The sequence below is a fragment of the Ranitomeya variabilis genome, chromosome 6, assembly GCF_051348905.1.
Source record: "Ranitomeya variabilis isolate aRanVar5 chromosome 6, aRanVar5.hap1, whole genome shotgun sequence".
NCBI lineage: Eukaryota > Metazoa > Chordata > Amphibia > Anura > Dendrobatidae > Ranitomeya > Ranitomeya variabilis.
The window spans coordinates 573,911,975-573,937,635 of NC_135237.1; the positions used below are offsets into that span (position 1 = coordinate 573,911,975).

The window sequence follows — 25,661 nt, forward strand, 5'->3', positions numbered from 1 at the left end:
ACAGTACTTTAACAAGGTGGTTGGCAATAAGGAGCTTAAATCTTTTGGCTGTCTACAAAAAGTTTTATCTACCTGATATTTGCTTCTTTCAATACTTTTAACTCAAACACGCCTATAGGGCCCAACGTAAAGTGAAAGTTGTTAAAACTCAGAGATGTTGTATTGGACACTATTTGCTCAGAGGGAGCCACGAAGGGGTAATAACTGGTGTCTTTAGTGACCTTCTCTTTGTCTTCCTTAAGAAATTCCTGCTGTTGGTTATGCAGAAAAGGGAGACACATTTGTGTTACTACAGATGATGAGTGGGCTTCAGCATTGGAATACATACCCAATCTTTTGCTTACTGAGCCCAAACGACTGTCACAGTGTTAGCCGGAGTATTACCACAGCAGCGCGTGTTACTTCATATAAGCAGCAGAATCCAACGTAAGGCAAACTGTGTTTAATATATGCAGCTTGAACTGGAACAAAATAAGAAAGCTTTGACAGTAACTACCAATATAATCTAGTCCATGTAACACATGTCTCTCTGTGAAGGAAACAGCAGCAGACTGATGCAATCAGTGAGTGTCCTCTGACCCTTTTTTTTTTTTTTAAGGCAAACTTTAACAATCACAGCATAGCTGACAAATGAACACTCATAGACATTCAATGCAGACTACAACAGGAATGGAGTTGTTGCATTTAAACTTATTCCAACACCCCCACTCAACAACTGCTTATCCTGTTAGTCCCATTGCAGTTCTGAATTCTTCAAACTTGGCTCTTGACAATGGCTTTGTCAAAACATCTGCTAACATCTTGTCAGATTCACAGTAAACAAACTTTAGAACTTCACGCTCTACTAAGTCACGCAAGTGATGATGTTTAACATCAATGTGCTTTGTTCTTGCACTTATCCTTTCACTGCTGGCGAGCTTGATACATCCTTGGTTGTCCTCATAGATAACAGTTGGTTCAGCTAGTGGTTTGCCGAATTCTTCCAAAAGTTGCTTCAACCAAATTAACTCTTGACTTGCATGAGCAGCTGATGTATATTCTGCTTCTGTAGAAGACAATGCAACTGACACTTGTTTTCTACTCGACCATGAGATTGAAGTGTGTCCTAACTTGAACAAGTAACCACTTGTTGATCTTCGATCACTTGAGTCTCCAGCCCAATCTGCATCTACATATCCTCTGAGAATTAGATCTCCTGATGCAGAAATCTTTAGACTTAACTCTTGGGTTGCCTTAAGATACTGAAGAAGTCTCTTAATTGCATTCCAATCTCTTTGGCGTGGCTTGCTTACACGTCGGCAGAGAATTCCCACTGTGGCTGAGATATCTGGACGGGTTGTGGTTGCTATGTATAGAAGTGCCCCCACTGCTTGTCTGTAACTGTCATTTGTGGGTAGCAGATCTTCTTCTCCTTCCAATTTTAGGTAAGATGGATCCATTGGAGTTGATATGCCTTTGGCTTCTGACATTCCAAACTGGTTTAGAACTGTGGAGATTTTAGAATTTTGATTAAGAAGAAAACTTCCATCTTCCTCTCTCTGGATTTGGATTCCCAAATAGTATGTCACATCTCCAAGGTCCTTGGTCTCGAAATGCTTGTTCAGAATTTGACCTAGTTTTGAAATTTCTCTCTCTTCTTGATGCGCTATTATTACATCATCCACATATAGAATAACATACATCCAATCTTGTGATACACTTTTTGTATACAAACATGGATCCGCTTGAGACCTTTTAAATCCTTCGTCGATTAACACTTTGTTCATCTTAGTGTTCCATGCTCTTGCTGATTGCTTAAGGCCATAGAGAGATTTTTGCATTCTGCAAACAAGGTTCTCTTTACCCCTTTTAACATAGCCTTCTGGTTGAGTCATGTACAGCTCTTCTTCAATGTCTCCATGTAGAAAGGCTGTTTTGATGTCAAAATGTCTTACTTTCATCTGCTGAACAGCAGCTATGGATAATAAAGTTCTGAATGTAGTTTGCTTGGCAACTGGAGCAAAAGTAGCATCATAATCTTCACCATATTTTTGTGAATATCCTTTTGCGACCAATCTTGCTTTAAAACGGTGAATATTACCTTCGGAGTCATATTTGTTCTTAAAGACCCACTTACATCCAATTGCTTTCTTGCCTTGAGGTAGCTCTGTGAGCTCCCATGTTTTGAGCTTATGAAGGGATTCCATTTCTTCATCAGCAGCTTTTATCCATTTTTGCTTCTTATGAATAGGCAGTTTTTGCATTTCCTGCCATGACTGTGGCTCTTCTTCTGGAATTGATCTGACCATATAAGAAAGGCGTTTAGCTGGAATTCCTTTATTTGATCTTTCTGATCTTCTGATCTCCTGAGGTTGGCTTGGGTTCTTCTGTTTCTTTTTCAGTACTTTCAGAGCATATCCAGACTTCAGTATTTTCTTTGAGATTCTCTTCAATGTCTGGAATCACTGACTGAAATTCTTGTTCCTTAGGTTGAATTATTTGCGTAACCTCATGAAATTTGAGCGATACTGAGTTTTCATCAATCACTACATCTCTGCTGATTGTTACTGTGTTGGTCTGTGGATGCAGGATTCTGTATCCTTTCTGAGTTTCACTGTACCCCACAAGAACTCCTTCCTTTGCATGAGATTCCCACTTAGAACGTTTTTCTTTGGGAACATGCACAAAAGTTTTGCTTCCGAATATCCTGAGATGCTTCAGGTTGGGCTTCTCACAGTTCCATAGCTCATATGGAGTTTTACTTGTAGCTTTACTTGGCAGTCGATTTTGAAGATAGGTAGCAGTCATGATGGCTTCTCCCCAATATGTTGTAGGTAGGTTTCCATCAAATAGCATACTTCTTCCACTTTCACAAAGAGTTCGGTTCTTTCTCTCTGCTGTGCCATTCTGCTCTGGGTTGTATGGAACGGTTGTCTGGAACACGATTCCATTCTTTTTCAGGATGGTTTGCACTTTACCACTTGTATATTCAGTTCCATTATCTGCTCGCAGTACCTTTGGTATTCTTCCAAATTTGTTAAGAACTGCAGCAAGATATTCTTCAAGTTTCTGTGGAACTTCATCTTTACTTTGAAGTAGGTAAGTAACAGTATATCTGGAATAATCATCAATGAATGTGAGAAAATATCTCTTCTTGCTGGGAGTAAGAACACTCATTGGACCACACACATCTGTATGTATCAAATCCAGTATCTGTGCAGATTTAGTAGTGCTTACTTTAGGAAACGATTTTCTGGACATTTTCCCTTTTAGGCAACTTGTGCACTTCATTGTTTGATTACACTGGTTGATTGCAATACCATTTGCAAGTTGAGCTAGTTTCTTTACTGCTTCTGGATCTCTGTGGCCTAGGCGTCTGTGCCACACATGAATACAGTCCTTATGAAAATCTTGTCTAGCACTGTAAACAGTTTCATTGCATTTCAGCTGATAAAGTTCATCTTTGATTTTTCCTTCGGCAAGGGTATGACCCTTCTTTGAAATGATGCATCTGTCATCCTTAAATGTAACTATATTTCCTTGTTGTGCAAGCTTCTTTACAGATAAAAGGTTACTTTCAAGTTTGGGAACATACAGCACGTCTTTAACTGGGATTTTTCTGACTTGTGCTGAGGATTGAACTTGACAATGGAAATAACCATCTCCTATTCCTTCTGATGTCATATAGTGACCATTAGCTAAAATTACCTTTTCAGACTTGCTTTCATCTAGATTAATGAAGAAATCCTTATCACGTGTCATGTGAGCAGTCGCTCCAGAGTCAATACACCAAACATGGTTTGCATATGGGCTTGTGCTGACCCCAAATGCAGTCGCAATACATGCATCTTCCTTCTTTACAGCTGTTTTAACCTTTTGATGACTGTCCTGCTTTTTAAACTGATTCATTCTTGCTTTCCACACTCTGCAGTCTGCTTTAAGGTGACCAGGTTTTTTACAGACAAAACATTCACGAGTTTCCTTTAAATGACTCTGAGCTTTAGAAAAGTACTGTGTCTTTAATGCTGTTTCTGCTTTGCATATATTATTGCTAATAGTCTCTGACTTTCTCTTGTATTCATCTGCAAGTTTCCCTTTCACATATTCTAGTGTGAGTTCATCATCTGGTCTGGCATCTAATGCAGTCACAAGCGTGTCATAACTTTCTGGAAGACCACTTAATAGTAATGCAGCAACATGAAAATCTTTAATTTCTTCACCAATACCCCTTAGGCGCTCCACAATCTCTAGGGTGTTTCTGATATAGTCCTGCATATGCTGGCCATCACTTAATTTAGACTGATACAGCTTTCTCATAAGATATAGCTTATTGCTGAGATTTGACCTTTCATGCACTTTCTGTAATTCTTCCCACATTTTCTTTGCAGTATCACATTTGCATACATGTACAATCTGGTTATCATCTATGCTGAGGGAAATAGTGCTTTGTGCTTTCTGATCAGTCTCTAGCCAATCACCCGGTACTGGGTCAGGCACAGGCTGTTCAATACATTTCCATGTACCCTCTCTTATAAGTAACATCTTTACCTTGAATTTCCAGGAGCTGTAATTGTGATTTGTGAGACTTGGCACTGTGTACTTCACTGCATTCCTTTCTGTAGACATTCTTGTCTCTTGTACCTCTTTTTTTTGTTTGTTACTGGCCCTTTAAGCTGCGCTGTCCGGTGCTCTGTACACTGCGGTACCTTTGCGTTCCGGTGTCCTTGTATTCCGGGGGTTCCTCTGTGCTGTCTGCGCTTGGCTCGCTGCTTATTCCGGTGACTGGGCTTTTTACCATTTACTTTCCGGTGGCTGGGCCCATAACCTGTTAGCCGGAGTATTACCACAGCAGCGCGTGTTACTTCATATAAGCAGCAGAATCCAACGTAAGGCAAACTGTGTTTAATATATGCAGCTTGAACTGGAACAAAATAAGAAAGCTTTGACAGTAACTACCAATATAATCTAGTCCATGTAACACATGTCTCTCTGTGAAGGAAACAGCAGCAGACTGATGCAATCAGTGAGTGTCCTCTGACCCTTTTTTTTTTTTTTAAGGCAAACTTTAACAATCACAGCATAGCTGACAAATGAACACTCATAGACATTCAATGCAGACTACAACAGGAATGGAGTTGTTGCATTTAAACTTATTCCAACACACAGCTCTAGGTCAGTCACAGAGTAGACAGATCACCTGAAACAAAGCTTAAAATAGGTCATAGAAATTATTGTGGATGCCCGAGGTGCGGCCAACAGGAAGCGGGAGTATTGCACATGTTATGGTCATGCCCGCATCTGCACTCATTCAGGAGCAGTTTTGGGCAATTGGTGACTAGTAATAATCTCCCCTACATACTGGGATATGTAGAGGAACTCTGTACTGTTGACACTGGGAAACTTGCCATAGCTCGATTACTATACATTGTTAGAAAACCGATTGCTAAACACTGGATTTCTGCAACTCCCCCGACAGGCAGAGAGTTTACTAATCAAGTTGAGTCCCTCATATCATTGGAAAAGGGGGTGTACCTCAAAAGGGATGGAGGTAAATGTTTTGATAAAATTTTGGGGTCCCTGGCTTGGCGGTAACCTGTGATAAGCCTCGATAAGATCTTGTTAGATGTGTATCAGTTGCTATGGACTCACTACACATTGCATTTACAGATGACAATTCGATTTGGCTGGTCTTGACCGGCCTGATCTATTCTGTTTTGTATGGTCGTATATCTAGGATATGGTATTCTGAATAACAAATGTTAGGGGGAATGAGGTGTTCAGTGTATGAGGGAGGGGGCTAAACAATTTTGGTTGAGAATGTTTTTTTGTGTATGTGTCTCTGTTATAAAATTAATAAAAATGTATTTGATAAAAAAAAATGCTAAGGGACTTGCAGGACCCAATGGAGCAACTTATTAACCCCTTCCCGACCCATGACGCCTATGCGGCGTCATGGAATGATCGCATCCCTGCAGATCGGGTGAAAGGGTTAATTCCTATTTTACCCGATCTGCAGGGAGAGGGGGAGTTGTACTTCAGCCTATGGGGGGTGGCTTTGCCCCCACGTGGCTACGATCGCTCTGATTGGCTGTTGAAAGTGCAACAGCCAATCAGAGCAATTTGCAATATTTCACCTATGAAAATGGTGAAATATTGCAATCCAGCCATGGCCGATGCTGCAATAGCATCTGCCATGGCTGGAAATCATGTACTGGCCCCCCCCACCGCCCCCGATCTCCTCCCCAGTCGTCCGTTCTGTCAGGTACCCCCCTCCGTCCCCCTGTTCGCTCCCCCGTGCTCCTGTCCGCTCCCCCGTGCTCCTGTCCGCTCCCCCGTCCTCCGATCCCCCCCCCCTGTGCTCCGATCCACCCCCCCACCACCCCCTCATACTTACCGATCCTCCCGGTGTCCGGCCGTCTCCTCGCTGGGCGCCGCCATCTTGGAAAATGGCGGGCGCATGCTCAGTACGCCCGCCGAATCTGCAGGCTGGCAGATTCGTTACAGGTACATTTTGATCGCTGTGGTAGGTTCTACCACAGCGATCAAAATAAAAAAATAATAAATAAACCCCCCCTTTATCACCCCCATAGGTAGGGACAATAATAAAATAAAGAAAATATATTTTTTTCTTTTACCACTAGGGTTAGGGTTAGAACTAGGGGTAGGGTTAGGGGTAGGGTAAGGGTTACGGGTAGGGTTAGGGTTAGGGGTAGGGTTATGGCATGTGCACACAGAGCGGATCGGCCGCGGATCCGCAGCGGATCGGCCGCGGATCGGGAGTGGATCGGCCGCGGATCCGCAGCGGATCGGCCGCGGATCCGCAGCGGATCGGCCGCGGATCCGCAGCGGATCGGCCGCGGATCCGCAGTGGATCCGCAGCGGATTGGCCGCGGATTGGCCGCGGATCTGCAGCGGATTGGCCGCGGATCCGCAGCGGATCGGCAGCGGATCCGCAGCAGATTGGCCGCGGATCTGCAGCGGATCGGCAGCGGATCCGCAGCGGATTGGCCGCGGATCTGCAGCGGATTGGCAGCGGATTGGCCGCGGATCCGCAGCGGATTGGCAGCGGATTGGCCGCGGATCCGCATCGGATTGGCCGCTGCGAATTCGAAGCAGTTTTCCATCAGGTTTACAGTACCATGTACACCTAAGGAAAACCAAATCTGCTGTGCCCATGGTGCGGAAAATTCCGTGCAGAAACGCTGCATTGTATTTTCCGCAGCATGTCAATTCTTTGTGCGGATTCCGCAGCGGTTTACACCTGTTCCTCAATAGGAATCCGCAGGTGAAATCCGCACAAAAAAACACTGGAAATCTGCTGTAAATCCGCAGGCAAAACGCAGTGCCTTTTACCTGCAGATTTTTCAAAAATCGTGCGGAAAAATCTCACACGAATCCGCAACGTGGGCACATACCCTTAGGGTTAGGGTTGGAATTAGGGCTAGGGTTGGAAATAGGGTTAAGAATAGGCTTGTGGTTAGGGTTACGGATAGGGTTAGGGGTGTGTTGGGGTTACAGTTGTGGTTAGGGTTGGGATTAGGGTTACGGTTGGGATTAGGGTTAGGATTAGGGTTGGAATTAGGGTTACGGTTGTGTTGCGGTTAGGGTTGTGGTTAGGGGTGTGTTGGGGTTAGGGTTGTGATTAGGGTTATGGCTACAGTTGGGATTAGGATTAGGGGTGTGTTGGGGTTAGTGTTGAAGTTAGAATTGAGGGGTTTCCACTGTTTTAGGCACATCAGGGGTCTCCAAACGCAACATGGCGCCACCATTGATTCCAGCCAATCTTGCGTTCAAAAAGTCAAATGGTGCTCCCGCCCTTCCAAGCCCCGACGTGCGCCCAAACAGTGGTTTACCCCCACATTTGGGGTACCAGCGTACTCAGGACAAACTGGGCAACAACTGTTGGGGTCCAATTTCTCCTGTTACCCTTGCAAAAATAAAAAATTACTTGCTAAAACATAATTTTTGAGGAAAGAACAATTATTTTTTATTTTCACGGCTCTGCGTTATAAACTTCTGTGAAGCACTTGGGGGTTGAAAGTGCTCACCACACATCTAGATAAGTTCCTTCGGGGGTCTAGTTTCCAAAATGGGGTCACTTGTGGGGTGTTTCTACTGTTTAGGCACATCAGGGGCTCTGCAAATGCAATGTGACGCCCGCAGATCATTCCATCAAAGTCTGCATTTCAAATGTCACTACTTCCCTTCCGAGCCCTGACGTGTGCCCAAACAGTGGTTTACCCCCACATATGGGGTATCAGCGTACTCACATCAAACTGGGCAACAAATATTGGGGTCCAAATTCTCCTGTTACCCTTGTGAAAATAAAAAATTGCTTGCTAAAACATCTTTTTTGAGGAAAGAAAAATGATTTTTTATTTTCACGGCTCTGCGTTGTAAACTTCTGTGAAGCACTTGGGGGTTGAACGTGCTCACCACACATCTAGATAAGTTCCTTGGGGGGTCTAGTTTCCAAAATGGGGTCACTTGTGGGGGGTTTCTACTGTTTAGGCATATCAGGGGCTCTGCAAACGTAACATGATGCCCGCAGACCATTCCATCAAAGTCTGCATTCCAAAACGTCACTACTTCCCTTCCGAGCCCCGGTATGTACCCAAACAGTGGTTTACCCCCACATATGGGGTATCAGCGTACTCAGGAGAAACTGGACAACAACTTTTGGGGTCCAATTTCTCCTGTTACTCTTGCAAAAATAAAAAAATTCTGGGCTAAAAAAATATTTTTGAGGAAAGGAAACACATTTTTTATTTTCACGGCTCTGCGTTATAAACTTCTGTGAAGCACTTGGGGGTTCAAAGTGCTCACTACACATCTAGATAAGTTCCCTTGGGGGTCTAGTTTCCAAAATGGAGTCACTTGTGGGGAGTTCCTACTGTTTAGGCACATCAGGGGCTCTGCAAACGCAACCTGATGCCCGCAGAGCATTCCATCAAAGTCTGCATTTCAAAACGTCACTACTTCCCTTCCGAACCCCGACGTGTGCCAAAACAGTGGTTTACCCCCACATATGGGGTATCATCGTACTCAGGAGAAACTGGACAACAACTTTTGAGGTCCAATTTCTCCTGTTACTCTTGCAAAAATAAAAAAATTCTGGGCTAAAAAAATATTTTTGAGGAAAGGAAACACATTTTTTATTTTCACGGCTCTGCGTTATAAACTTCTGTGAAGCACTTGGGGGTTCAAAGTGCTCACTACACATCTAGATAAGTTCCCTTGGGGGTCTAGTTTCCAAAATGGAGTCAATTGTGGGGAGTTCCTACTGTTTAGGCACATCAGGGGCTCTGCAAACGCAACCTGACGCCCGCAGAGCATTCCATCAAAGTCTGCATTTCAAAACGTCACTACTTCCCTTCCGAACCCCGACGTGTGCCAAAACAGTGGTTTACCCCCACATATGGGGTATCATCGTACTCAGGAGAAACTGGAAAACAACTTTTGGGGTCCAATTTCTCCTATTACCCTTGGGAAAATAAAAAATTGTGGGCTAAAAAATCATTTTTGAGAAAAGAAAAATTATTTTTTATTTTCATGGCTCTGCGTTATAAACTTCTGTGAAGCACTTGGGGGTTCAAAGTGCTCACCACACATCTAGATTAGTTCCTTGGGAGGTCTAGTTTCCAAAATGGGGCCACTTGTGCGGGAGCTCCAATGTTTAGGCACACAGGGGCTCTCCAAACGCGACATGGTGTCCGCTAATGATTGGAGCTAATTTTCCATTCAAAAAGTCAAATGGCACGCCTCCCCTTCCGAGCCTTGCCGTGCACCCAAACAGTGGTTTACCCCCACATATGAGGTATCGGCATACTCAGGAGAAATTGCCCAACAAATTTTAGGATCCATTTTATCCTGTTGCCCATGTGAAAATGAAAGAATTGAGGCTAAAAGAAATTTTGTGTGAAAAAAAAGTACTTTTTCATTTTTGCGGATCAATTTGTGAAGCACCTGGGGGTTTAAAGTGCTCACTATGCTTCTAGATAAGTTCCTTGGGGGGTCTAGTTTCCAAAATGGGGTCACTTGTGGGGGAGCTCCAATGTTTAGGCACACAGGGGCTTTCCAAACGCGACATGGTGTCCGCTAACGATGGAGATAATTTTTCATTCAAAAAGTCAAATGGCGCTCCTTCCCTTCCGAGCCTTACCATGTGCCCAAACAGTGGTTTACCCCCACATGTAAGGTATTGGTGTACTCAGGAGAAATTGCCCAACAAAATTTAGGATCCATTTTATCCTGTTGCCCATGTGAAAATGAAAAAATTGAGGCTAAAATAATTTTTTTGTGAAAAAAAAGTACTTTTTCATTTTTACGGATCAATTTGTGAAGCACCTGGGGGTTTAAAGTGCTCACTATGCTTCTAGATAAGTTCCTTGGGGGGTCTAGTTTCCAAAATGGGGTCACTTGTGGGGGAGCTCCAATGTTTAGGCACACGGGGGCTCTCCAAACGCGACATGGTGTCCGCTAAAGATTGGAGCCAATTTTTCATTGAAAAAGTCAAATGGCGCTCCTTCCCTTCCGAGCCCTGCCGTGCGCCCAAACAGTGGTTTACCCCCACATATGAGGTATCAGCGTACTCAGGACAAATTGGAAAACAACGTCCGTGGTCCAGTTTCTCCTTTTACCCTTGGGAAAATAAAAAAATTTTCGCTAAAATATCATTTTTGTGACTAAAAAGTTAAATGTTCATTTTTTACTTCCATGTTGCTTCTGCTGCTGTGAAACACCTGAAGGGTTAATAAACTTCTTGAATGTGGTTTTGAGCACCTTGAGGGGTGCAGTTTTTAGAATGGTGTCACTTTTGGGTATTTTCAGCCATATAGAACCCTCAAACTGACTTCAAATGTGAAGTGATCCCTAAAAAAAATGGTTTTGTAAATTTTGTTGTAAAAATGAGAAATCACTGGTCAAATTTTAACCCTTATAACTTCCTAGCAAAAAAAAAATTTGTTTCCAAAATTGTGCTGATGTAAAGTAGACATGTGGGAAATGTTATTTATTAACTATTTTGTGTCACATAACTCTCTGGTTTAACAGAATAAAAATTCAAAATGTGAAAATTGCGAAATTTTCAAAATTTTTGCCAAATTTCCGTTTTTTTCACAAATAAACTCAGAAATTATCGACCTAAATTTACCACTATCATGAAGCCCAATATGTCACGAAAAAACAATCTCAGAATCGCTAGGATCCGTTGAAGCGTTCCTGAGTTATTACCTCATAAAGGGACACTGGTCAGAATTGCAAAAAACGGCAAGGTCATGAAGGGGTTAAGTAGCTCAATTATGTCAATGACAATAAATGTAAAAAAGTACAAAGCCCACAAGATATAAGATATCAGGTTATATACCAAGTCTGTGGTGCTTAAACTACTGAACTATACAGTCCTTGCAGTCTGGTGTAGGTAGAACCCTTGTCCTGTATACATAATATCGCCAGCAAAAACATATTGCTGTATCTTTAAATTCTAAAGTGCAATAGAGCACATATCAAAAAATCAAATAAGCTGGATACAGAGATCTGAAGGGTAGATACCTAGAAAGTAGCACCAGCGGGGGCTCACAGGATCCGCTTGTCCGCACCTACACGTGTTTCAGATGGCACCTTCATCAGGTGCTATGCACCCCTTCTGAGGAAGAAAGACATCGAAACGTGCTTCAATGGGTACACTGGACTTCTGACACACTGGCTCCACATTATATGCTTATGATTGATATTGATTTTTCTACTCTGCACCTTGAGCCATGGATGCATTTTTCTCTTGTCTCTGGCTTCCCTCATGAGGTGTTTACTTATTTGATTCATGTTTTGAGGTATTTAACCATTGCCTTCATAGTATTAACCCTTTGCAAGCCTAATTAGGGGCAGCCGTATTAGTCAGAGAGCTGGGCGGGTGTGGCTAACCACACACACCTCCCACCTGTGGGAGTGGTTACAGCTTCATAATGTGACCAGAATGTGGGACACATGGTTTTGAGTGTTTGGACTTGAATGGTCTGTCCTGTAGGTTCTGGAAGCCTATGTGTTGGGAGTGCTAACTTCCTGAATAGCACATGGTGGGGCTTTGGGACCTAGTGGCCTGTGTGTTGGACGGTCCCAAGTGGGGATAGACTTCCTGAAGAGTACACGGAGAGGCCATGGATTTTAAGAGCTGGTGACGGCTACTGTGGTACTGCGGCAAGTTGGTGATCCCCGTAAGGCTGCTTCCCTGGGAACAAGGACTGACAAGGAGTCAGCGGGTAGAGCAGGAGCTCCCGTAAGGTACCTCCACGAATGTTGGTGCTTATTGTGTGCCATAAACTTATGAACTATGTGGTCACCCATGGCAACTGCACGAAGTAAGGTTCAGCATTTTTAGTGACCGCAACTTAATGACATGTTTTGATACAGTGTTTAGCATCCTCTTCACCTCATTGGATATCACCTCTCTCCATGCTTTTGGAATTCTATAAATTTTAGCATCACCCTTACGTGCGGTTCTGTCAACACGTCATGCTCGACCACCTGCATATGCCCCAAAACCTCTGAGAATAGGTCCCGCTGCAACAGCGCCTGACACTGTTGCCACTGGGCCATGTCAGAGTCTTTGCAATTGTGTCCTCGTCCATGGTGACTTTGGGATTGGCTCCTAAGCACTAGCACACGGTCTCCTGTCTGGAACTTTCTCAGCCTGGCCGATCGGTTATACACCCTTGCCTGTGCCTGGAGAAGATGCTCCTTCACAGTAGGCATCACTTTCACCATTCTATCCTACAGCTGGGCGACATGGTCTTTGACGCTCCAGTGTGGCGTGACCTCAGCTTCCCATGTTTCCTTGGTGATGTCCCGGAGCCCTCGTGGATTTCGGCCATACAGGAGCTTGATCGTCGAGAAGACAGGCCTGGGGAACTTCTCTGATGGAGTACAGCAGAAACTTCAACAGGTAGTCCCAGTCTCAAATGCCCTTTTCAAGGACCCTTTTTAGCATGGCTTTCAAGGTTTTATTGACGCGCTCTACTATGCCGTCGGTCTGTGGATGGTACACTGAGGTTCGCAGTTGGGCAATCTGGAGAACCCTAGGGAGTTCTTTCATAACCTTGCTCATGAAGGGGGTTTTCTGATCTGTCAGAATCTCCTTTGGCAGGCCTGTCCTAGCAAAAATATGGACAAGTTCCTCGGCGATACTCTCAGCCAAAGAGGTCCTTAGGGGTACTGCTTCAGGAAACCGTGTCACATAGTCCATGACCACTAGGATATATTGGTGCCCTCATGCAGACTTAACTAAAGGACCTACTAGGTCCATGGCAATTCGCTCAAACGGGATCTCCATTACCGGTAACAGGACTGAAGGACTTTGGAAGTGCGCAGGTAGGGCAGGACTTACAAAAATTCAGGATCTCCTGATAACATCCCGGCTAATAGAACTCTGCAGTATTCTCTCCTGAGTTTTATCCACCCTTAGATGTCCCCCCAAAACATGCAAATGTGCCATGTCTGGAACCCTCCGCCAGTATGGACCTGGAACCAACAGTTAAGGTACCGTCACATTAAGCGACGCTGCAGCGATAGCGACAACGATGCCGATCGCTGCAGCGTCGCTGTTTGATCGCTGGAGAGCTGTCATACAGACCGCTCTCCAGCGACCAACGATGCCGAGGTCCCCGGGTAACCAGGGTAAACATCGGGTTGCTAAGCGCAGGGCCGCGCTTAGTAACCCGATGTTTACCCTGGTTACCAGCGTAAAAGTAAAAAAAACAAACAGTACATACTCACCCAGCGTCCCCCAGCTTCTGCTTCCTGACACTGACTGAGCTCCGGCCCTAACAGCACAGCGGCTTTCACTTTCACTTTAGGGCCGGCGCTCAGTCAGTGTCAGGAAGCAGACGCTGGGGGAGGTATGACGCTGGGTGAGTATGTACTGTTTGTTTTTTTTACTTTTACGCTGGTAACCAGGGTAAACATCGGGTTACTAAGCGCGGCCCTGCGCTTGGTAACCCGATGTTTACCCTGGTTACCAGTGTAAAACATCGCTGGTATCGTTGCTTTTGGTGTCAAACACAACGATACACGGCGATCGGACGACCAAATAAAGTTCTGGACTTTATTCAGCGACCAGCGACATCACAGCAGGATCCTGATCGCTGCTGCGTGTCAAACTAAACGATATCGCTAGCGAGGACGCTGCAACGTCACGGATCGCTAGCGATATCGTTTAGTGTGACGGTACCTTTACTCCACTATTTCACCTCCCATCAGTGTAGTCACTCTATACAGCAATACTCTATAGACTGCAAAGTGTGGGGACCTGGTGTCTTGAGCAATCCCAGACACATTTTCAAAGCCCCTTTTAGGGTAAGATCCCGCATTTGAGCAGTCCCAAAATGTTCCCCAGAAACCCCCAGGTCAAGAAACTCAACCTCACTGGTTACCATTTTATCCTCCTCACCAGCTAGTACACACAAGGGGAACTCCTCCAACTTGGACTGCAATGTGGAGTCTTCAAGGTGGTGCTGGCTCCTGCCTGAGCCACTGGGCAACCCTGCATTCCCCACAAGTCACAGAACAGGCTGAAGTACTGCCCGATTATCATGGGGTGAAGAAAGTCTCTGACCACCCCAACCTCATGGAGCTCCATGCCACAGCTCATTTTAATCAACACTCTGGCAACCGGGTAGTCTTTGGCATCCCTGTGGATACAGCATACGCCAACATGTTTTCCTGGAATCAACTGGTGGGGCAAGCGTGGCCCTTATCAAGGTCACCAAACTCCCGGAGTTTATGAGCCCTGATACCAGTACTCAGTTTATGGTCACAAGGCATGACTGAGGCCCCTCTCTGGGCTAATAGCCCACACTACAGGCTGGATAGGCATAGTATGAGCAACACCTGCTTAGGCTACAATCCATCTGCTCGGAAGACATAGGACAACAGGCCGCTATGTGTTCAGGACTGTGTGATCCTCCTTGAGATGGTTCTACTCCTTCATTGGTGTCCAGCTGTGTTTAATTAAGCTGATAGGACTTGATTTGAAAAGGCACTCACCTGTCTATATAAGAGCTCACAGTGCATGTTAGACCAAATGAGAATCATGAGGTCAAAGGAACTGGCCAAGAAGCTCAGAGACAGAATTGTGGCAAGGCACAAATCTGGCCAAGGTTAAAAAGAATTTCTGCAGTCCTCAAGGTTCTCAAGAGCACAGTGGCCTCCATAATCTTTAAATGGAAGAAGTTTGGAACCACCAGAAGTCTTCCTAGACCTGGCTGTCCAGCCAAACTGAGCAATCATGGGAGAAGAGCCTTGGTGAAAGAGGTAAAGAAGAACCCCAAGATCACCATGGCTGAGCTCCAGAGATGCAGTAGGGAGATGGGAAAAAGTTTAATAAAGTTAACTATCACTGCAGTCCCCCAGCAGTCGGACCATTATGGCAGAGTGGCCCGATGGAAGCCTCTCCTCAGTGCAAGACATATGAAAGCCCGCATAGAGTTTGCTAAAAAAAACACATGAAGGACTCCCAGACTATGAAAAATAAGATTCTCTGGTCAGAAAACTTCTTCCAGAATCTCTGGACCTCAGACTTGGACGAAGGGTCACCTTCCAACAAGACAATGACCCTAAGCACCCAGCTAAAATAACAAAGGAGTGGCTTCAGAACAACTTTGTGACCATTCCTGACTGGCCCAGCCACAGTCCTGACCTAAACCCAATTGAGCATCTCTGGAGAGACCTGAAAATGGCCGTCCACCAACGTTCACCATCCAACCTGACGGAACTAGAGAGGGTCTGCAAGAAAGAATGGCCGAGGATCTCCAAATCCAGGGGTGAAAACTTTTTGTATCATTCCATCATTCCCAAGAAGACTCATGACTGTACTGGCTCAAAAGGTGCTTCTACTCAGTACTGAGCAAAGGGTCTGAAGACTTATGACCATCTGATATTTTATATATAAAACATAAGGGTGAATGACCTTGGGGAGATCAAAACATCCAACACCGTGGAGACACCATCACGTGTTTCTCAACGAAGTGATCCAGAACACTGCCCCCATCTCCCCGAGGTCATTCACCCTTATGTTCATAGTCTTTTCACTAGGCACTGCTCCTAATAGCCAGTTTCCTACTCCACACTGATGAGGGGCAAATACCCCGAAACAGCTGTCTGTGGATGGATACCATGTTTTGGCATAGGTGGTTTTCCTTTATTGGATGCTGCCCTTCCCGTGGTTGTTCCTTCCCGGTGAAAGACCTGGCTATTCATTGCTTGCATTGAGAAACACGTGATGGTGTCTCCGCGGCTTTTCTACATGCATGTGATATTTCATTTTTTCCTTTTTAATAAATTTGCAAAAATTTCAACATTTCTGTTTTTTTCTGTCAAGATGGGGTGCAGAGTGTACATTAATTAAAAAAATGAACTTTTTTGAACTTAGCAAATGGCTACTGTGATGGTGTGATATGCTATGTGGGTATCATTTTTGTGTATATTTCTATTTTACTGATTATCATGGTGTTACTGTATCTTGTAGGATGAGTTGTTATTTGCCATCTGATATTCTCCCCACAGTTCTGTATTGTTATCTCTCCACAGGGTCAATGAATAATGTTGTTTGCTAATATGCTAATGATATGTTGACCTAACTTGTTGAAACAATGAGCCCCTGAGACCTTCCCCCTCCTGACCTGTGAATGAGGAGGGAGACTTAAAATATCAGGGAGGTGAGACCCAGAGATCAGTCGGGTGTGGAACCTTGATGTGAAGAGCATATCAGAGAGAAAGAAGGGAATATGGACTGTTATCCTCTGTGCTGGATTGTTGGACTTTTATTCTGTAACGGAACTGCATTCATGTTCTGGAATATTTAATCCTTTGTGTGATGGATCGTATATATGGACCTTTTGTGTTTTGCCTAAATAAAGGTCTTGGAATTGTTCACTATTCTCTTGCTCTGTTGATTGTGTGATACCGGAGAAGGAACCAGTGACAGCTACAATGAGTGACAAACTTAAAAGGGTCGGAATACTTTCCGTACCCACCGTATCTCCCCTCACATACAGTGCCAGTGACCCTGTTACAGGTGTCAGTGTAAGGCCACGTTCACACATGCAGTATTTGGTCAGTATTTTACGTCAGTCTTTATAAGTAAAAACCATGACCCGTTGATAATACAATTCTATTATACTTTCCCTCTGATTGTTCCACTCCTGGTTTTGGCTACAAATACTGACGTAAAATACTGACCAAATACTGAATGTGTGAACGTGGCTTAAGGATATGTCTCCATGAGCCATATTGTCGCCGCTTTGGACGGAGCGGAAACCCCGCTCCGCCCAAAGCGCTACCCCCTTCTGTATTTCATTGAACACATCCGGAATCGCCGCACCCTGTACATAGGACTCTGTTATTTACATTGCGGAGACGGAGCGTTGCTGCAAGGTAAACAGACATGCTGTGGTTTAAAAAGATGCACCTCATGTCCAGAAACACAGGGCCGCCGGATGATGTTGCACGTATAGTGGAGACGGGATTTCTTTAAATCCCCTCTATTATGGTGTAACATCTGGACGTTGCGGGTTGAACACTGTGGCTGTAAGCAGCATCCAATCGGCAGCTAATGGCCCGTGGAAACATACCCCAAGGATCACTCTTCTCAGAATGAAAATAGTTACAGAAAGGTCAAACAGAGAATGACCAGACCGAGAAAAATGTAAACTGAATCCTGCACAATTGTGAATGCAGCTCTGACGTATATTGAATGACCACAGATGGAAAAGAAAAAAATATATATCCAGCTCACTGACAAAAAGAATCTAATCCACCGATGGTGCATGGATGTGAAGCATGGCATTGGTCTCCAGGTGAAGATAAATCAGTGGAAAAACATCCAATAACAGTTTCGGAGAAAACATTTTTTCTTACAAAACTGTTGCTGGAGGTTTTTCCATTGAATGACTAGAGTGATAAATTCTAGAAGACATTGGACCTCCTTTGCCATTAGGCACAGTACTGATTGGTGTCACAGATTACATCAGGAGTTGAAATCTTCCTGGTGGAATATTGTCTCGTGTGGACAGGATAGATTCTGATGTTGGCTGTGAGCAGCCCGTTCCACTTCATCCTACAGATCCTCCAACAGATTAAGATCTGGAGACTGTGAGGCTGTGTGCCTACATTGCGTTCTTTAAGCAGTTCTGCCGCGTTTTTCCGGTATGGAAACACTTACAAAACGCTAACAAAATGCATTCCATTGACTTTAATTGCATTCCGCAATTGCGGTGCCCATGCTGCGTGTTTTTCCACAGCGGAATCACATCGCGGAAAAATACGCAGCATGTTCATTAATTTTGCAGAATCGTGGCGATTTTGCTGCCATACGCTTGTATTGGAACGCATGACAAAAGATGCATGAAAAACGAGACAAAAATGCGAAAAAAAAAACGCATAAAAGCATTTTCCCTGGCAAGGGTCTGTGGTTTTGAGGAGGAAAAATCTGCTTCTATTCTGCAAAGTGGGCACATAGCCTGAAGGTCGGGGAGGAAAGGGAAACGGTCATTCTACTGTATACTGTGTACTGTTCTTGCTATAACACCCGTGTGGCATGGAGCCTTGTCCGTATGACGTAGGGCGAACAGCGGCCATGAATGAATCCACTTGGTCAGATGAAATTCTTAGGAAAGCCTCACCATGCAAATTTCTGTCCACAGACATCAGATGAGCCAGGTGCAACAAGAAAAACCAGGTGGTCACCAATCCACAGGTATCAGAGGAGACAGGGTGTGCAGAGAGAACTTTCCCCCACCACTACTCCTCCTCAACCAGCCTGACAGCCTGACCATCCACAGGTATCGGAGGTGCCAGTTTATGCCAAGAAAACCTCCACCTTTATTCCACCTCTTCCAGCACTAGAGCAAGGCTTCATGGATTCAGGGTATCTGCACCAAATTCTGACCTTCTCTTCTGCATTGTGCCACAGAAATCTGGATTATTGTGACCAGGACATGTTCCTCCTCCGCTCAGTGATACTTGTTACTCTCTTTTACCTACTGGATTCTCCTTTCTCTCTCCACAATGATGGCACCGGTAGAGGTCGTCTGCCGTTATACCTATCTGTGTTAAGGAAAGATATATTTAGACACCAGCATTGTGTTTGGCTCCAATTTCCTAGACTGAACCTTGGCTGTTCATAATAATAAGTCTTCACATTATCCTCTGACCTCTTCTGATCTCGGTATTCACAGCGGTTATTGACATTGACCTCTGAGCCTTTCTTCAGAACAATTCTTGACATCCTTCTGTGATCAATTTATCTGAACGATTCTTGACATTCTCCTCTTCTCTTTTAATCAAAGCGACACTGTGATTTTTGACATTATCCTCTTATCCCTTTATTAAAAATGTTTCTTCTCAACCCCCTCTAACCACATTCCCCAGAACGATTCTTCATATATTCCTTTTATTTAATGATTTCCGACGTTCTCCTTTCATTTGTTTATCAGAATGATTATTATCACCATTACATTTTTAAAATCCTGCCTGGATCCTTTTTGTCAGAATAATTCTTTGTATCCCCCATTAGTTATTGTCTGCAGCGCTGACATCACATCAGCAGTGCTCGAGTCAGTCAACGATATCAGCGCCTCTGCCCGATTAGGCAGCACAAGCTGCTGATGTCACTGATTGGCTGCTGTCAGTGTGTAGACAAAAAAAGACACCGACCAGTTGTGACTCAATACTGGACCAGGGAGGGTGAATAAAGCACATTTTATTATTTTCCAGGACGTCATCCTGACAGCACCCTGGAGGACGTCCTCCTCCCCTTGTTGGGACAGGAAACACACGAGTTTAAAAGGTCATGTCCCACCCCTAATCCTCAGTGTTTTTCCTGTCCCTGCAAGGAAAGGACGCACGAGTGAAAAGCTGCAAGCATACCAGAGCTCAGGGGGAACGTGCGGCTTGCCAATATCCTTCCCCCTGTCAAGAGGCTCAGGGCAGACACCCTCCGGTGGGGGGTCCCTCTGCTCCAAAGACCAGGAGTGGACGAGACTCCTGGTGGCAGCCGCTCCTCCCGGTGGGAGGCTCTCGGCTGCGGACGCCATCCACGCTGTGTGGAGCAGCGTGGTATCCAGATCGGCGTCCCTAGGCGGAAGTGACAAGGACGGCATCACTTCCGGTTTTCGGCATCTGTTACCGTCACTTCCGGTAACGCTGCACTGAAGGGGGAAAGCGTGCGTTCCACTGTGGAACGCATATCGGCTGAAGCGCTCCTGTTCCGACGCTTCAAGCTGCGGGGACCTGCTTCACTCAGCGCTCCTGTTCCGATGCTCAGCGCTCCGGTTCCGACGCTCAGCGCTCCTGTTCCGACGCCTCAGCGCTCCTGTTCCGACGCCTCAGCGCTCCTGTTCCGACGCCTCAGCGCTCCTGTTCCGACGCCTCAGCGCTCCTGTTCCGTCGCTACAAGCTGCGGGGACCTGCTTCACTCATCATGGATGCAAGTATGCCGGTCGAGGAGGTGGTAAGTGCACATAGCGCAGACCCCTATCCGCACCTAGAAGCAGGCTTACCCCAGCGCTTATCCCTATCTTATGTCATTTAAGGATAAGGGAACCCCTGCTGGCCCCTCTGGTTCCTCTGGTCAGGCTAGGAGATCGAGCAAGGCCTCGGGAAAATCTGCTAGATGCCCTATCTGTAATGCGAAGCTCCCGGATTCCCACGGAAAGACTTTGTGTGCAGATTGTACGTCTAAGGTCGTGAGGGACGAACAGCCGACATTACTGTCCGAGATGAGATCCCTTATACGTGAGGAGGTACAGGCTTCGTTATCCAATATGGTGCAGAAGCCCAGTCCTATTCCCAGCCGCAAGAGGGCCAGACAGGAACGAGAACCAGAGTTTACTTCTGAGGACAAGTCTAATTCAGAGGACTTCGTCTCAGAGGAAGAGGGCGAGCTTCCGTCAGGAAGCCAAGACCACCAAAGAAAATATCTCTTCCAGGCAGAAGAGACAAATGATCTGGTGCAGGCAGTACGGTGCACCATGCAGATAGAAGAGACTCCTAAACCACAGTCCAGGCAGGACCTGATGTTTGGGGGACTTATGTCACGTCAGCAGACTGTATTCCCCGTTAGCGAGCACATTAAAGCCATGATAATGGAGGAGTGGAAGGAAGCGGAACGCCGGCTGGTGTTATCCAAGGAGTTCAAAGCTCGTCTACCATTTGAACCTGAGGACGTAAAACTGTGGGAAGAAATCCCTAAGGTTGACGTTCCGGTGGCGAAGGTGGCTAAAAAGACTGCCATACCTTTTGAGGACTCTTCAAGCCTGCGCGATCCCATGGACAGAAAGTCTGACATCCTTTTGAAAAGAGCCTGGGAATCTTCCGCGGCTCTGATTAAAACCAACATAGCGGCTACCTCGGTAGCTCGCTCTATGTATCTTTGGATGGGTCAATTGGAAGAACACCTGTCCAATAAGACCCCGAGATCTGAAATTTTAAAATCCATCCCTATTATGAGGTCCGCCACGGCCTTTCTGTCCGATATGACTGCTGAATCAGTCAGATTCTCGGCTAGGAGTGGTTCGCTATCGAACGAGGCTAGGAGGGCGGTCTGGTTAAGATCCTGGTCTGGGGATAGTGCTTCCAAATCTAAGCTATGCTCAATCCCCTTCTCCGGAGCTCGAGTATTCGGGCCTCCTCTGGATACTATCCTAGAGTCAGCTTCGGATAAAAAGAAGGGGTTTCCGGAGGACAAAACTAGGAAACCTCAGTCCTTTCGGAGGGGATTCCCCTTCCGAAGACAGACTGACTCTAGAGGAGGTAGATCCCATAGAGGATCTTATAGAGGCTCCCGTAACCAGGGCAATAGAAACAGAAGTTTCTTTTTCAGTCCCTCCTCAAAATCTAAACCTCAATGATGCCACACTTGTAGGGGGGAGGCTCCGTCACTTCGCGCACAAATGGGCCCGAATCACTCAAAACAATTGGGTTCGTTGGACTGTGTCAGAGGGCTACCGTATCGAATTTTACTCTCCTCTGCCAGACAGGTTTATTGCACCTACGGTCATAATGCGAGACTCCCCAATGATGTTAGACCTAAAGGACATGCTGTCCTCAGAGGTCATAGTGCCAGTACCACCTCGGGAAGTAAGCCAGGGTCATTATTCCTCCCTTTTCTCCATCGCAAAACCATCCGGGGAATCTCGCACTATAATAAATCTGAAGCCTCTGACTGAATGCCTAGGTACAAGAGGTTCCGTATGGAGTCTATCCGGTCGGTGATCCTTCTCATAGATCGGAATGCCGTGATGTGCACTCTCGACCTGAAGAGTGCCTACTATCAGGTCCCAGTCCACCCCTCGTCTCAGAAGCTTCTGAGGTTTGCGGTAGTTCTGCCATCCGGGACCTGTCACTACCAGTTCCAGTGCCTTCCGTTCGGACTTGCCTCAGCACCCCGTATCTTTACAAAGCTGGTGTCCGAGATCGTCGCTTTCATAAGAAGTCAAGGGATCATAATAGTCCCATATCTCGACGACTTCTTCCTGGTAGCAAGAACGCCAGAGATTCTATCAGATCACAGGAACCGAACCATTTCGGTGATGGAAGAATTAGGATGGGTCATAAATTGGAAGAAATCCGACCTAACCCCAGAACACAGACAAACATTTCTGGGAGTGTATCTGGACTCGACGAACAGAATCTCTCTCCTCCCCGAGCCCAAGCTGGAAGCAATACAGTCCCAGATCCGGATCCTTTTAAGGCAAGGAGGGTCAATAAGAGTGGCCATGAGAGTCCTCGGCCTAATGACTGCCTGTATTCCGTGCGTAAGATGGGCTCAGTTCCATTCCAGGCCGCTGCAGAAACTAATCCTGTCCAAATGGGACAGACGTCTAGCTTCTCTGGACAGAACTTTGAGACTAACTCCTCTGGTAAGAGAGTCTCTCCTTTGGTGGACAGAACCAGAAAACCTAAGGAAAGGGGTATTATGATCTGCCGAGCCCCACGTAGTAGTCACTACAGATGCCAGCGCCTGGGGCTGGGGAGCTCACTTAGAAAACAGGTTCCTTCAAAGAAGATGGCCGGAGGAAGTCACCCAGAGCTCCTCCAACTTCAAAGAACTGTACGCTGTTTGGGAAGCTTTGAAGAGGAACCGAAACATCCTGGAAAATCGCCATGTCAGGATAATGTCCGACAATGTGACAACAGTCTCTTTCCTGAAACATCAGGGAGGCGCAAGACACCATCTGCTTCAGAAACTGGCGGATCGGATATTTCGGTGGGCAGAAAGATCGGTTCTTTCCATCTCAGCGATTCACCTGGAAGGGTCCCAAAACATCATAGCAGATTACCTCAGCAGGAGAAGGGTGTTCCCAACAGAATGGGAACTCAACCAGGACATCTTCCAGGAGTTGTGTCTTCGCTGGGGGACTCCTTGCATAGACCTATTTGCAACCAGGAAAAATTTGAAGGTCTCAAAATTCTTCTCACTGAACCCTCGAGATCTTCCGGAAGGGATAGACGCTCTGAGCCAAGTCTGGACGGAGCCTCTCTCATATGCTTTTCCTCCTCTGGCATTAATCCCGGCTGTTCTCAGGAAGATCAAACAGGATCAAGCCCGGGTCATATTGGTCGTCCCATACTGGCCAAGAAGGAGCTGGTTCTCCCTTCTACTACAGCTGGCAATAGCAGATCCACTAGAGCTTCCTCTCAGACCGGATGTCATCCACCAAGGCCCGGTTCTTCACCCAAACCCAGAGAAACTCCGTCTCTCAGCATGGATCCTGAGCGGCTCATTCTGAAAGCAAAGGGCCTATCAAGTCGAGTGATAACAACTATCAAGTCCAGTAGAAAGCCTGTTACTTCAGCAATCTACCTTAAAATCTGGAGGCGATTCTGTCTGGAAGGTGGCAGGTCTGAGGTTACGGCAGGCACTCCTGACTTACCCAGAATCCTAGATTTCCTTCAGGCTGGGTTTGACAAAGGTCTCAAACCTAGCACCTTGAAGGTGCAGATTTCGGCACTTAGCTCCTTCCTAGACTATCCCCTAGCCTCTCACCCATGGATAGTTAAATTCATCAGAGCCACACAGAGGCTGCGCCCTACTATTAGGCATTTATCGCCTTCTTGGGACCTTAATCTGGTCCTTAGGTTCCTCTGTAAGGACCTTTACGCTTCTTCCATTGATATGCCCATTTCGGTACTCACTCGCAAAACGGCATTTCTAGTGGCAATCACCACGGCTAAAAGGGTGGGGGAAATTCAGGCCCTGTGTACTAGGGACCCGTACCTCCAGGTTAGAGACGATTGCTAATTCTTAAACTGGACCCCTCCTTTATCCCAAAAGTAGGAAAAATTAAAAATAGAAACCAAGAAGTCGTGTTGCCATCATTCTGCGATAACCCCACTAATGCTAAAGAAAGGGAATTACATTCTCTGGATGTCAGGCAGGCGGTTCTAGACTACCTGGCAGCTACCAGCTCTTGGCGTACTGATCCGAATTTATTTATTCTATATGGGGGAAAAAAATAAGGGTAAGAAGGCCTCTAAGGCCTCTATCGCTCGGTGGATCACGTCCGTGATCTCGGAGGCCTACCAGTCTCAAGGGGTCCCTCCCCCAGAGGGTCTCCACGTACATTCTACCCGTGGGATAGCTACTTCTTGGGCAGAGAGGGCAGGGGCCTCTTTAGAACAAGTTTGTAAGGCCGCGACTTGGGCTAGTGCCAACACTTTTTGTAAACATTATAAACTTGATGTTTTGTCTGGTCAACATACTGCTTTTGGGAGAAAGGTTCTCCAAGCGGTAATCCCACCCTCAGGAGGTGCTTTGGTACTCTCCAGGGTGCTGTCAGGATGACGTCCTGGAAAATAGGTATTAAGCTTACCGTTAATGATGTTTCCAGGAGTCCATCCTGACAGCACTAGTAGTTCCCTCCCTTGAATATTTATATCATGTTTGTGTAAATCTGGCATGTATGTAACATGTTTCTAACATATGATGTAATATGTCTGGATTCAATGTATTATGTTTGAAGTCTTCATCAAACTTCTTTTCTGCATATCCTTGTAGCGGTTCTTGTTACAACACTGAGGATTAGGGGTGGGACATGACCTTTTAAACTCGTGTGTTTCCTGTCCCAACAAGGGGAGGAGGACGTCCTCCAGGGTGCTGTCAGGATGGACTCCTGGAAACATCATTAACGGTAAGCTTAATACCTATTTTTTTTATTTAAACAGCACCTGGGGACACAAATGTTCTAACCATCTAAGCATCAAGTTGAGGTATAGCGGTTCACCTCTATGATTTGCCTTTTCCATCCTCCTGTGCCTCACATCGTACAGGCAAATGGTCACAGTCTGAATGTCTGTTTCCAGCCTTTATACACTTAAAGATAAAGTCTATAAAGCAGAACAGCTCTGTTACAATGGTTGTCCACTGGTACTTGTAGTCCATCAGTGCAGGTTAACAGAAATCCCAATTTCGGCCACCATATTCCTAGACTGTTTTGTTAATCTGTATATTAAGGACTACAAGTACCAGTGGACAATAATTGCAACAGAGCAGTTCTGCTTTGGGGACTTTTTTTTTTTTTTTTACACCAAGTTGGTGAGTGGAAACCGATCTCCAGACTGTGACCATTGGCTTGGGCGATGTGAGGCACAGGAGGAGGAGCGGGAACTGATGGTTCGTGTAAGGGATTGAG

The 25,661-nt window shown here is 45.7% G+C and overlaps 1 protein-coding gene across 5 annotated transcripts in view; it reads right to left on the bottom strand.

The window, feature by feature from the left end:
* LOC143783138 (cytochrome P450 2C20-like) overlaps positions 1 to 25,661 on the bottom strand; it is a 522,836-nt gene that overhangs the window by 47,851 nt on the left and 449,324 nt on the right. The gene's annotated exons all lie outside the window — the stretch shown is intronic.